Source organism: Erpetoichthys calabaricus, chromosome 13 (assembly GCF_900747795.2).
Source record: "Erpetoichthys calabaricus chromosome 13, fErpCal1.3, whole genome shotgun sequence".
NCBI lineage: Eukaryota > Metazoa > Chordata > Cladistia > Polypteriformes > Polypteridae > Erpetoichthys > Erpetoichthys calabaricus.
In genome coordinates this window covers 62,567,975-62,581,567 of record NC_041406.2, presented here as the reverse complement: position 1 = coordinate 62,581,567, position 13,593 = coordinate 62,567,975, and the positions used below count along the sequence as shown (strand labels likewise).

General features: G+C 37.5%; 1 protein-coding gene across 5 annotated transcripts in view; it reads left to right on the top strand.

Annotated features, from left to right (window-relative positions):
• Window positions 1–624: 624 nt before the first annotated feature.
• LOC114663371 (cytoplasmic dynein 1 intermediate chain 1) overlaps window positions 625–13,593 on the top strand; it is a 468,822-nt gene continuing 455,853 nt past the window's right edge. Inside the window, exons 1-2 of one of the 5 annotated variants that reach the window (XM_051935825.1) lie at window positions 625–836; window positions 947–1,000. The gene's annotated coding sequence lies outside the window, so the exon portion shown is untranslated. Of the gene's footprint in view, window positions 1,001–13,593 lie in introns of all 5 variants that reach the window. The other 4 variants (XM_051935823.1, XM_051935826.1, XM_051935824.1 and 1 more) reach the window with 4 other exon arrangements.

Below are 13,593 nucleotides of genomic sequence, written 5' to 3'. Positions count from 1 at the left end.
GCTCATATTTGAATGCAGTTTTTCCTGTCTTAGTTTCTTCTTTTGACATAATTTGTGGACCAAACTGATATGCCACCCCAGCCCTGCCCAATGAAAAAGAAAAGGTGACAGAAACACATTTTAATTCTGATTGTGACATTTCTGTTGCACCCCTCCAGTAAGAATACCCCCACAACTTTGGGATCACCATTTGGCCAGTGCTTTGACACTGAAAAGTTGACTAAAAATGCAGCAACTGCTGTATATGAAATTCTTGACATTTTAACTCCGCTTACTTATGTTTTTTTAATGGAAGTACACTAATTGTTATTGGTAATGATAAATATTTGCAAAAGACCTGGAGTTTTGCAGATCTATCTGTATGTCTGTCTGTCTAAAAGACCTTAGTACAGACTTGATAATATTAATCTCAGTAATATTTATAAGTGACTATTGTTGGACAGTATTTCATATTCTTATATTTGTCGAAGGAATATATTGATTTTTGCCTCATTTACTTAATGTAATGATCTAGTGGCACAAACCATTAAGATCTTTTTGTCATAACTGATTCTTTCAGGAAAGCCCATCATAAACTATTCCTCCTTATTTATGTACATGTGGAGAACGCATCGCGGACGCTGACAGTGCGTGCGTTAGGCTGTTAGTCACCAATCGCTTTTCTGGGGGCTGACGTATTGTAGTCAGCAGAGACTCGAATAGGGGGATTTGGAGAGAGACGGAGAATAAAATGGATTTTGAGGGTGGGATTTCCTGTATATCACAATAGTGTAGCCGGTAGCTCTCAGATCTTGGAGAACTGCTGTCTCAAACCTTAAAAAGCAGCGTACCCACAGGTACTGTAATTATGGACGAATCCCGGTTCATACGGACAGACAATAAAGCGTCTGCTCAGTAGGGAAAGGAGTCTGGACGGTTTTGTAAATGAGCATCGTTTTCTTTGCAGATCACCGCAGAGGGAGGAGCGGCCGAACGTGATACTGCAGATTATATACCGGAGGTATGTAGATATTGCATTAATGCAAACATATTATATATTCTAGAATATATTTATTGATTCGGTTTAAGCGATTGTATTTTTAAAGGGCAGATTTTGTCTGACAATGTAGCCATTAGGGCTACTTTCCAAGATACCATATGTTTGTAAATAATATGATAAACATTTTTACGGCAAGACTGACTAGAAATAATACTATGGAAAAAGAAGACGCATGATATGAACGCTGACAGTTAAAAATAATGCACTAAATGCCCTAATTTCTTACTACCTAAAGGGATCAATGCTGGGACGCAGCGAATCCCTGTCCGTTTCCTAATATGGGAGGGACAGTACCAAATTGGGGGCGTGGCCTTCACTTCATTGGACATTTGAGGAAGTGTTTTGCATAGATGGGCGCTGATATACAGATTGAGCCTTCTCAAATTGGGCGAGCTCATTTGACTGACATGTTCTTGAGAACGTAACAAAACTTAACATTTTTTTTGTTTAATTTTAAAACTCTTGGTCAGTACTCAGTTAAATAGACACAAAATGCATGTTATTTTTAGTGTATATATATATGTATATTATTTGCTTTGTGGTTGATTTTTTTTTTTTTAAACTTACATCTATAAATATTTTTCCTGGAATTCATTTTTATTTTATTTTATCTATAAACGGCGTATACTGTGATTTGGAAATTTTAAATAAACTCGAAATATAACACATTTTTTGCATCAGGCACTTTTAGTGATTAAACTACAGATGTATTTCAGTGGACAAATAACAAGAAGGAAATATGGTCAGGTCTTATGGCTCACATTTACATTGCCTGCAGGAGGGAGCTTCACTTGTGCCTGGCGTACATTTTTAAATCATGGACTGAAATAATAACTGACGTCATACAGGCAAAAGACTGAAACCCCTTAATTACTGTATGGAAAAGTTAATTAAAGAGAGAATTCAAGAGGGTGTGAACTTGGCCAGAGTTAAATGGATGATGTCCGTATAGTTCACTGAGGGACTTAACCAAGCAGGCCAAAGATCAGCTGTCCTTGGAGAGCCAGGACTTGGGTGTGGAGTTGGTTTAGGTAATATTTATACACTCACTGAGCAAATTATTAAGGAGCCTATACTAATACTAGATTGGGCCTCCTTATGGTCTTTAAACAGCCCCAGTTCTTCATGACATAGATTTCACAAGATGTTGGAAACATTCCTTTGAGATTCTGGTCCATGTTGACATGATTGCATCATGCAGTTTCTGCAGATTCCTCAGTTGCACATTCATGCCGTGACTCTCCTGTTCTTCCATATTCCAAAATTATTCAATTTGATTCAGATCTGGTGAAGTACACCGAACTAACTGTCATTTTCATGAAATCAGATTGAAATGACGTTTGCTTTGTGACATGGTGCATTATGCATTGTGCTGCTGCCATATAATTAGCTAATTAGATAATTGCATGGAAAAGCAGGTGTATAGGTGTTCCTAATAATTCACCCAGTGAGTGTATATCTATTTGATATTTCTACTTAAATTTTAGGTTATTTTTTAATACAACAATAGAAAAACACAGCAGGACTATACAGTGGGTGAAGCTGCCACTTATCAGTACCTTTGCCTTGGACTGATGCATGGTTGGGTTGACTGTTTGTGCAAGTTGTGTTTTTTGACATCTTTGTATATTTGCTTTGAGATTTCTAATTTTTCCCAAGTATTAAGACTCACTAAATCGACTTCATAATTCTGGGAATAGATGTATGCAGGATTATAAAATGCACTGAACTACCATTAGGTGACGAGCTGGTTTCTCTTTTATTGAAAAGAGAGTTCAGAAAATAGATGATTAATTCATACATAAAGAGCATATATTTTAACAGGTCAAGGTTTATGATAAAGAATAATATTAAATTTTGGGGTTAGTTGCTATTTATACAAATGGATTCATTGCTGTATTCTTTGTGTATAACTAAGACATCACAATGCTTTTCTATATTTTCCCTTAGTATAACAAACAAATGTATCTTATATATCCTGCACAAGTTGAATTTCACTTCATTGGTATAACATAATTAAAATCTCTTTGTGCTTTAGATAATATGCAAAATGCTGGATAGAGCCAGTAGCTCAGAATGCTGGCTGACATAGCCCAGAACAGTGACCTCACAGAGTCTGAGAGAGTGTTGACTGTTAAGGCATATCTTCGCTGAAGCCTCAGTGCCAGAAAGTGCTTAAATGTGGCCATTTCACAAGGAAGAATAACTAAATTCAGCAGATGCTGGCATGGAGGTTTTTAGCGAAAGAGTTGATCAGCTAGGGCCAATTGTGGAAAAATGATCAAAAGTTATGACTGTGATGTCTAAGCATTGAATCATGCCTTACAAGGTCAAACAGAGAAGCAGGATCATTTGACTGCAACCGTATACCTAAGAAAAGAGCAGGATTTTAATTAAAAAAAAAAAAAAAGCTTCACAGAGAGGAATAGTGTGGTGAAGTTTGTAGTGCGCCCTCGGCTAAGCTTATTAGTGCATCTACTGACTGTTCGGTAGCTAACCTGTGCGACTGGGTCCCCACCGCCACCCCCATCCCCACCCCACCTTATATCTGTGCCCTAGGCAAATGCCTAATACGCCTTAATGGTGGCGCTGGCCCTGGGTACATAACCCCCTTATCACACCTAAACATGCACTTTTATGGGTAAAGTGTGGCAAAGAACTCAGTGTGGTTTACAGATCATTTGAAACAACATCTGCTATCCTTAATAAGATGGAAAATACATGTGTGATACTCTCCAAAAGAAGGCTTTGATTGCTTTGTGTGGCAGTGTGAGGTGCATTTTTCTGCCATTGTTTAAGCACTTTAATAAAACACTTTTAAGTAGGCATTTCCTTTAATTTGTCAACTATTGTATTTGTATTTTGTGTATTTTTAAAACACATCATTTGAACCAAAATGTAAACCACCACACTGAAATGTCACTGTCATCTGTGGTCGTAGAAATTGGTTAACACTACAGTTGTTGGAGGAAGATTACTTTAAAACTGTGTAAGTCATTAATTGTCAGAAATTAACATTATCTGCTTGATTAACTTTGAATCAATTGCATTCTGTGTAGTAAGAGCTAATATGGCACCATTACTCATATAATAAAGCAGAGTGGTTTCATTGAAGGTTTTTTTTTCTATATTGATGGTAAGGCATTTCGCGCAATTAAATTTTAAAGTTCACTAGATAATATTCATATTTGATTCATTAGTATGATTCAGTTTGCTGTTTTGGGGCAAATAAATGACTGAATGTGAGTTTTTGTTTCTCTGTCTCTTTTCAATAGAGAAGTCAATGTGAGGGGAATAGAATAGCTATTTAGATGTAGAATTTTTAGTCAGTCTGGGAGTGGTCATTGAAAAAATAAAATGATCAAAAATGAGACGTCATTATCGTAATTCTAAGAAAGCAGCTTTGAATACTGATAAGGGATTTTATTTACACTGGCATTTTGAAAGTGTCAATAAATATGACACGCTCTCCTACTGATCTTAAAATGAGTGACGTAAGTAAGTGGGTTATTAAAGTGGTCTTGACCACATACGTAATATTACAATAGTTATGTTTTTTTTTTTTTATTTCCAGAACAACATCAGTTGTATAAATTTTGATTTTTTGAAGCTCATACATATAAAATCATAAAATATCAATGCAGATATGCATTGCATACTGTACAGTGTGTATGTGCATTTATTGAAGGGTTAAGAGGAGCAGAATGGTCACAAATGAACATCTTGCTTATCTGGTGTACGGGATTAACTGGCACAGAGGTGGAAATGTCAGACCAATCAGGTGATGAATAGGGGAGCTGTACTGTGGTCAGAATATGTGAGAAAGGCAAATGACCAAGCCACATTACCGTAAAAGTCAGGTCTGGTGGGACATCCAGGCAATTGATAAGTATGCGAAGCACCGCGGCACAAAGCTGTTGAAGGCGGCAGCTCACACCCCCTCCGTCAGGAGCAGGGAGAGAGAGAGAGAGAGAGAGAGAGAGAAAGACAGAGTTTGTTTTTCAGTCAAAAATCAATACGTGCCCTTCGAGCTTTTAAGCATGTGAAGCACTGTGCAGCATGTTGTTTCAGGAAGCAGCTGCACAAAAGATAGCAACGTGAAGATAATCTTTCAGCATTTTTAGACAAGCGTCCGTATCGTCTAGGCGTGCGAACAGCCCCCCTGCTCAATCCCCATACGTCAGGATCACAGATAGTCAGCGCAAGAGAGAGAGAAAAGTAAGCAATCTAGCTTCTCAGCCATCTGCCAATAGCGTCCCTTGTATGAAATCAACTGGGCAAACCAACTGAGGAAGCATGTACCAGAAATTAAAAGACCCATTGTCCGCAGAAATCCGCGAACCAGCAAAAAATCCGCGATATATATTTAAATATGCTTACATATAAAATCTGCGATGGAGTGAAGCCGCGAAAGGCGAAGCGCGATATAGCGAGGGATCAAAGGAACGTATTCCTTTGTTACTTACGTTCTCCCTGTGATCCCTTCTTACACCTTTATTCAAGTAATACATGTTCAGTGTTTTTGAAAGTTTGGTCTTTTGATTCAGGGAACCCAGAACTGAAAAAACTATAATCTTTTCAAAACTCAAATTGGCCCATTAATTTGATATCCTTGCCATTTTCACATAAATTATGTGTAACCTGTCAGAAGTACTGGTAGAATTCTTCAACAAGCTGGATTTATAAAATTTTAAAAATACAAGGACAAAAATTACTAATAATTTTAATGATGGTTTCAGAAAAAAGTTCAAAATGTGTATGTCCATGTATATTTACCATAATAAATTCTAGAGTTTTTGATTCAAGGAAAGAGAGCAGCACATGTTTTTTGTGAAATCAGGTTTGCAAAAACTGATAGACAGTACAAATAAAGTATTCTACTAAAACTAATGCAACTTGAAAACTTTTTTTTTTGAAGTGTGCTGCACCATTATAAGACATTTAGTAGTTAAGCCCCAGATTAATAAAGTAATGTATCTAACTGCAACTACTAATATTCCAATACATCTCACTGTAACTACTAATATTCCAGTACTGTAAATTAGTTACAGTACAACATTGGGAAAAGAGGTGAATGTATAGAATCACTGTATACTAGATGAAAGCTTTAGGAATGAAGATTTATTTCTAATCTTGTGCAATGTCCATGTGGAATTTTCATCTTCTCTCTTTGTCCACATGCTTTTTTATCTCTGGTTTCTTCCACATTCAGATGACATGCAGGGTATCTTGACTGGCAACTGTAAGCATCAAAGCATTGTTCTTTACTTGTGGTGTCAGTGACATTCTATGGTTTCATCTTTTTGCAATGTCAAATCATGTTTTATGCAATCTCAGAATCATATAAAGTAACTGAATTTCTAAACATTATTTAAGTAGCTGTTTCTCAAACACCTGACTTTTTCCAGATGGTTTCTTATAACGTTTTAGTCAACCTTAAAAATGAAATAATGAGACTTACTGATAAAGAAATTATTAAGCTTGTCTCTGAAAATACTTCCCAATTTTTGGTGAGTCCCAGCATTTAGTCCTTCATGTGTCAAAGAAGCTAATGGTTTCATTTTTTGATGATATCCAAGGTTTTGTATGTGTCATCTGCTTAGAAATTAGTATACTGTGTCTGCACTGAATTAAGAGGTTTCAAAATAGTCAATGGAGCTGCCATGACTAATAGCTCAGTAGAGAGGTCTAATTTACTGCAGCAGTAGATGACAAACACAGCAGAGCACAGATCTTGTAGTTGCCTTTTATTAAGATCATGACTGAAATATTATAATTTTGACTAAAGGTGTACTGTACTGTGTTAAAAAATTGTATACATAATCTGTTGCTGTTTGTCTTGCATTCAATCTCTTGCTAAGTTCAACTGTCACTCTGGTGTAAATAGTTCACAAACCTCACTTGTGTTGTATTGTTGAGGATATTGTCAGTTGATGACATGTAATGGCTATGACAATGAACTGTACACCATATGGATTCAGAATGGCGCTGTGACACAGTGGTAAGTGTTGCTGTCTCACAAATTTTAAATTCTGTGTTTGAATCATGGGCCAGAAGATCTAAGCACTCTGGATGGCTGGTGTAAAACACACAATTCGGATAAATAGGCAGGAGCAAGCCCATGTAAAGATTTAAAAACTAGCAACAAGATTTTAAAATTATTCGAAAACTGACAGGCAGCCAGTGTAAAGAAGCTAAAATAGGAGAAACAGAATCCTACTTTCTCGCCCCAACCAGAAAGCGAGTGGCAGCATTCTGGACCAGCTGTAACCTGTGTATCAAGGATTTGCTAATCCCAGAATACAGCGAGTTGCAGTAATCAAGGCGAGAAAAGATAAAAGCATGAGTAGCTTTCTCAAGATCCCTAGAAGATAAAAAAAAAGCTTGATCTTACCTAATAGACAAAGCTGGAAAAAGCAGCTCTTGACTACAGAATTTACTTGTTTCTCAAAAGAGAGGTTACTGTCAAAGATTACACCAAGATTGCGGATTTGAGGTTTGCAAAAGACAAAGAAAGAGCCGAGAAGTCCAAGACCAATTTGGGCTTTAGCTGATGGACCCACTATAAGCACCTCCATTTTATTTTGATTCAGATTAAGAAAATTATTAGCCATCCAGGATCTAAGTTCAGAAAGACAGTTGTGGAGTTGATTTATTGCAGAGTTGCAGACAGGAATATAAACCTGTGTGTCATCAGCATAGCAGTGAAAAGAAATGTTACATTTTCTAAAAATAGCTCCAATAGGGAGAAGGTATATAGAGAACTAGCAAAATACCCGCGCTTCGCAGCGGAGAAGTAGTGTGTTAAAGAGGTTATGAAAAAAAAAAAAGGAAACATTTTAAAAATAACGTAACATGATTGTCAATGTAATTGTGTTGTCATTGTTATGAGTGTTGCTGTCTTTTATATATATAATATACAAACACAGACACACATAAACATATATATACATATACATATATATATACATATCTACATATACACATATCTACATATACATACGTATATACACATATACACATCCACATAAACATATATATACATATACAAATTTACATATCTACATATATATATATATATATAGACATACATATATACATACATACACACATATATATATATATATATATATATATACTGTATATAAACATATGTACTTATTGGCTCCTGTATTTAGGATATAGCAGGTTGGATAATGGACGGATGGACATCTGTATGCATAGCCCTATTTGCCCGTTTTCGTTTTTTTTCTTTCTTCAGTAATATTTCAGTAAACCCGGAGCTTGTCAGTTCAAATCCTGGTACTGACACCACTGTGTGACCCTGAGGAAGTCACTTCACCTGCCTGTGCTGCAAAAAACAAAAGTAATGTAACAAATTGTACCTCAGATGTTGTAAGTTGGTGGAATAAAGGCATAAGTAAAATAGATAAATATGTATTATACACATAGGAACTATTCATTTATTTTCAGTTAAGTCATCTGCAGCAAACCTTTATAAATGAGGGTTTCTCCTTTTTAGATAGTGCAAACTGTTTGTTCTTCATTGACGTTTTCTCTTGGAGAGCTTTTTTCATTTCATTGAAAATGAAAGCAGCAGCTGCCAAAATATGTAGCTTTCTCATTAATTTTTCAACATTGTGTAAAATAAATGTATAAAGTAACATAAAAGGTTTAAATACTGGTTATCCTTTTACACTAAAATATTACTAAAGAGGTACAAAAAAGTAAAATGGATATGTTCTTTTTCTTTAAGGAGATTAAATATTACTGAAGAAAGAAAAAAAAAAATTAAACAGCCAAATGGGGCTATGCATACGAACTTAAAAGGTTTAAATAAAACAGAAATATATATTTTATTTTTACTTGCTTAACTTGTGGAGGGTGTATCCTGTAGCAAAGCCGTAACTTTTTTCGTGAAAGCCCGTTTCAGTAAATAAGTGTTAAAAACAGGTGTAAAGATATTGACAATAAGCTACGCAAACCCAGGAAGAGATGGAATCGTTTAAATCAAGTATCATTACATCTTCCTTTCTTAAAGAGAAGTAAGGCAGTACTTATAAGCTTACATATTTATATATAGACATACATATATATATACATATATATCTGAAGCCGTGCAAACACACTCTTGAGAATGCAACGTATAGTTGTACAGAAGAAAAGCAATCTTGCCTCAAATGAATGGCAACCTTTTGTAGGTCTATGAACTTAATTTAAACTTTAGGTTTACACGGTGCTTTCTTTCCAAAGTACCTGCACTCATGAATATGTCTGTATGTGTCAGTCGGTCAAATCCACGCGCTTCGCACCGGCGAAGTACCGCTTTTAAATTTTTATTAAGAAGAAAATAAAACGTTTTTAAATTGAGGGAAAATATACTAATAACAGTTTGTTAAGGATCTGTTTTTTTGTGAAGCTGCCTTTACTCGAGTGATCACTTCGACCTGACTTGGTGGCCAAGTATAAGCGTTACCTCGTAGGTAACCACCCATACAATCAGACTGTGAATCAGACTACGAATGCCGTGAATGTAATTACACACTCACTGCACTTGCTTACGGTAATCAAACCTCGGACGTCAGCGCTAGAGGGGCTTAGCAGCGGTGAAGTATTGCTTTTAAATTTTAATTAAGAACAAAAGAAAACCTCAGAGCTTCGATTCCTGAAAGGGAATGAAGTGAGTGTCCGGTTACCTACCAGGAAACGCTTATGGTTGGACAGGAAGTGACGTAACATCAGCCACGGTGCCTTCAGTTGTGAGAAGCAGATCATAGAATAATTGAAAATAGTTTTGCATTTACCTTTTTAGTAAAAGGCGAGCTTTTAAGCCTGAGAAATCACCCCGTAAATGCACACGTTTAATTGCACATGTGTTAATATGTATGGTTACACAGTATTAAAAGACAGTGAAGAACGTGATTTACCTTTGTTCCCGCGTTTGATAAAAGGCGAGCTTTTAAGCCTGAGAAATCACCCCGTAAATGCACACGTTTAATTGCACGTGTTAATATGTATGCTTACACAGTATTAAAAGACACTCAAAAATTAACGTCATTTACCATCAGCCACGGTGCCTTCAGTTGTGAGAAGCAGATCATAGAATGATTGAAAATAGTTTTGCATTTACCTTTTTAGTAAAAGGCGAGCTTTTAAGCCTGAGAAATCACCCGTAAATGCACACGTTTAATTGCACATGTGTTAATATGTATGGTTACACAGTATTAAAAGACAGTGAACAACGTCAGTTACCTTTGTTCCCGCGTTTGATAAAAGGTGAGCTTTTAAGCCTGAGAAATCACCCCGTAAATGCACACGTTTAATTGCACATGTGTTAATATGTATGCTTACACAGTATTAAAAGACAGTCAAAAATTAACGTCATTTACCTTCGTTCCCGCGTGTGACTCGTGCTGTAAATCTCTTCCTTGTTTTTAGTTCACGTGATTACGTAGGAGGCGTGATGACGCGATACGTGACTCCGCCTCCTCCATTACAGTGTATGGACAAAAAATATGTTCCAGTTATGACCATTACGCTTTGAATTTCGAAATGAAACCTGCCTAACTTTTGTAAGTAAGCTGTAAGGAATGAGCCTGCCAAATTTCAGCCTTCCACCTACACGGGAAGTTCGAGAATTAGTGATGAGTCAGTCAGTCAGTCAGTGAGTCAGTGAGGGCTTTGCCTTTTATTAATATGTATAGATAAAATAGGACCCAAAATGGAACCCTGAGGAACACCACATTTAAGAGGAGCAGTAGACGAAAAAGAGGAATTTAAAGTCACAGAAAAGTGTCTACCAATTAGATATGACCTGAACCAGTTAAGAGCAGCCCCTTTAAGCCCAATAAGATGTTCAAGCCACATCAGCAATATCTCATGGTCAATAGTGTCAAAGGCAGCGGATAGGTCAAGGAGGAGAAGGACTGCCGCATCCGTAATAATAGAGATATCATTGAATACTTTCAGGAGGGCCGCTTCAACACCATGAAAACACCTAAAGCCAGATTGCCAGATCTCAAATAAGTTATTGAAGTTAAGGTGATCGACCAATTGATTATAAATAATTCTTTGTAGAGTTGGGAAATTGGGCGAAAATTGGCTACAACTCCAGGATCTAATTCTGCCTTTTTTAGACAGGGGTGCACCGCAGCATGTTTAAAAATGAGGGCACAACCCCCTCACTGATAGAACCATTGATAATGGCTAGTAAAGGTGGACCCAAAACATCAAAGGCTTCCACTAAGAGGCGTGGTGGTACAATATCAAGGGGGCTGAGAGTTGGTTTAAGGGTGTCAATAGTTCTTTTTAACTGTGACAGTGAGACTAGATCAAAGGATTCTAAGACAATGCCCTGTTTAACAGTAGGAAGTTCATAGCCAGTTTGAACAATGCCACAGTGGATATCTCGATGCATGCTCAATAATCCAGGTAAGGAAATCCTAGAAATTTGATTCTGTTCATCTGGACAAAGTTTTTAAGTGGGAGAAATATTTCGAGACTTATCCAAGTCTCTTCCTCAGTCTCAATTGACTCAATTGACCTAAGCGAAAACCTTTAGTGATCCTGTATGTGTCAGGAGTATCGGAACAGCTGAGGCGCATTTTCTCGAAACACCGGGTCTCAGTGGCTTTCAAACCCCAAAACACGCTACGCCAAAGATTGGTCCATCCCAAGGATCGGGTCCCACGGCACAAACAGAGTAACATAGTTTACGCAGTTAAGTGCCAGGAGGAGTGCCGTGAATTGTACATCGGGGAAACCAAGCAGCCACTGGCTAAGCGCATGTCACAACACAGAAGAGCTTCCTCGTCAGGCCAGGACTCTGCAGTCTATTTACATCTACAGGATAGTGGTCACTCCTTTAAAGATGAAGAGGTGCACATCCTGGACAGGGAGGAGCGCTGGTTTGAGAGAGGAATCATGGAGGCCATTTACGTGAAAAAGGAACGACCATCTCTGAACAGAGGAGGGGGCCTAAGGGTACATCTGTCGCCATCTTACAATGCTGTGATTGCAGCCATTCCTCAACCCTCTATGAATGGTTCACATGTCTACTAATCAGTGGACAATTTGCATATCACTGATCAACTGGCCCTTTGTCAATGGTGCTAGTCTCTGTGATTAAGCAAAGGTACTGTTTATAAGGTTGGGGAAACCTGCAGTCAATTGAGACTGAGGAAGAGACTTGGATAAGTCTCGAAATATTTCTCCCACTTAAAAACTTTGTCCAGATGAACAGAATCAAATTTCTAGGGCCACAGTGGACAGTATCAATTTTTCTGACAAAGAATGATAGAAACTGCTCACACGAATGAACAGTGCTATTTAATCCCATCACAGAATGAGGGTGAATGGCCGCATTAATTGAATTAAATAAGACCCTAGGATTCCTAGAATGACGGGATACTAAATCAGCAAAGAAATCATGTTTAGATTTCTTAATGGCTGCCTGGAAGTTGAATAGAGAAGTCCTAAAAATCTGTTTAGAAACAATCAGTCCATCTTTTTTCCAATGCCGTTCAGCAGCTCGACAGGCATGGCGCAGCGATCGCGTAGTTTCATTTAGCCAGGGAGCAGGTCTACCCTTATTACAGCGTATCTTGGGCGGAGCAAGTCTAAAACCGTTTTACAAGAAGAATTAAAATTTAAGACAGAATCAACGATACTATTATTTTGGACATGCACATCAAGACTAGAGGATATGGTTTTAAAATCGAATATAATAGAAGAATTTAAAAAGCGTGAGCAGCGTGGTGCACAACTAGTGTTGCAGTGCCCAATGGTAGCTGTTGTTCACTTATGGGAAAAAATTGTTTTTGCCCAATGAAAGAAGTTCACAACATGCCCATGGGGTGTTTATTGTTACATTTTGGCTTGCTTAAAAGTTTGATCTGTTAAATGCAACCAAACTAATTGGAAATTGAAAGAAAGTAACTAATAATCTGCTATTCAGCACAAAGCAAACAGACTATGAGTATAGAAACACCTTAAGTCTAAATCTGTGCTGAAGCACTCTGTAGAACTGACAGGCATACAGCTTGAGCACCTTATACTGTAGCTGAATACTATATATATTTTTTTTTTTAAGACCTGCGGCCTAGCCTGTGAGAAGTCTCCCCAGCTCTCTGCTCTCGAATTTGGCGAATGGTATGTGATTGGGGTGTCATCCATATGCCCAAAGGTTTACAGGGAAGAAAGAATATGTTTAGACTAATGGGAACACGGGTGATATTGCATCGAGCAATGAGGAATAGCTACAGATGTAATTTGAGGATCTAATGGGGAGGTTTAAAACCACAGCTTATTAGCTCTATTCAGATTTCCCTCTGCTTACAGCAAAATCACTAATGTTAAACTTTGTTTATACAGTGTATATATCATAGGTCCACTCTTTCTGTGTATACACTTACAAGGGTTAGTTTGATGCTGTAAGGTTAATTTGACACTATTGATTCTTCTGTGGGGCGGCACGGTGGCGCAGTGGATAGCGGTACTGCCTTGCAGTTAGGAGACTCGGGTTCACTTCCAGGGTCCTCCCTGAGTGGAGTTTG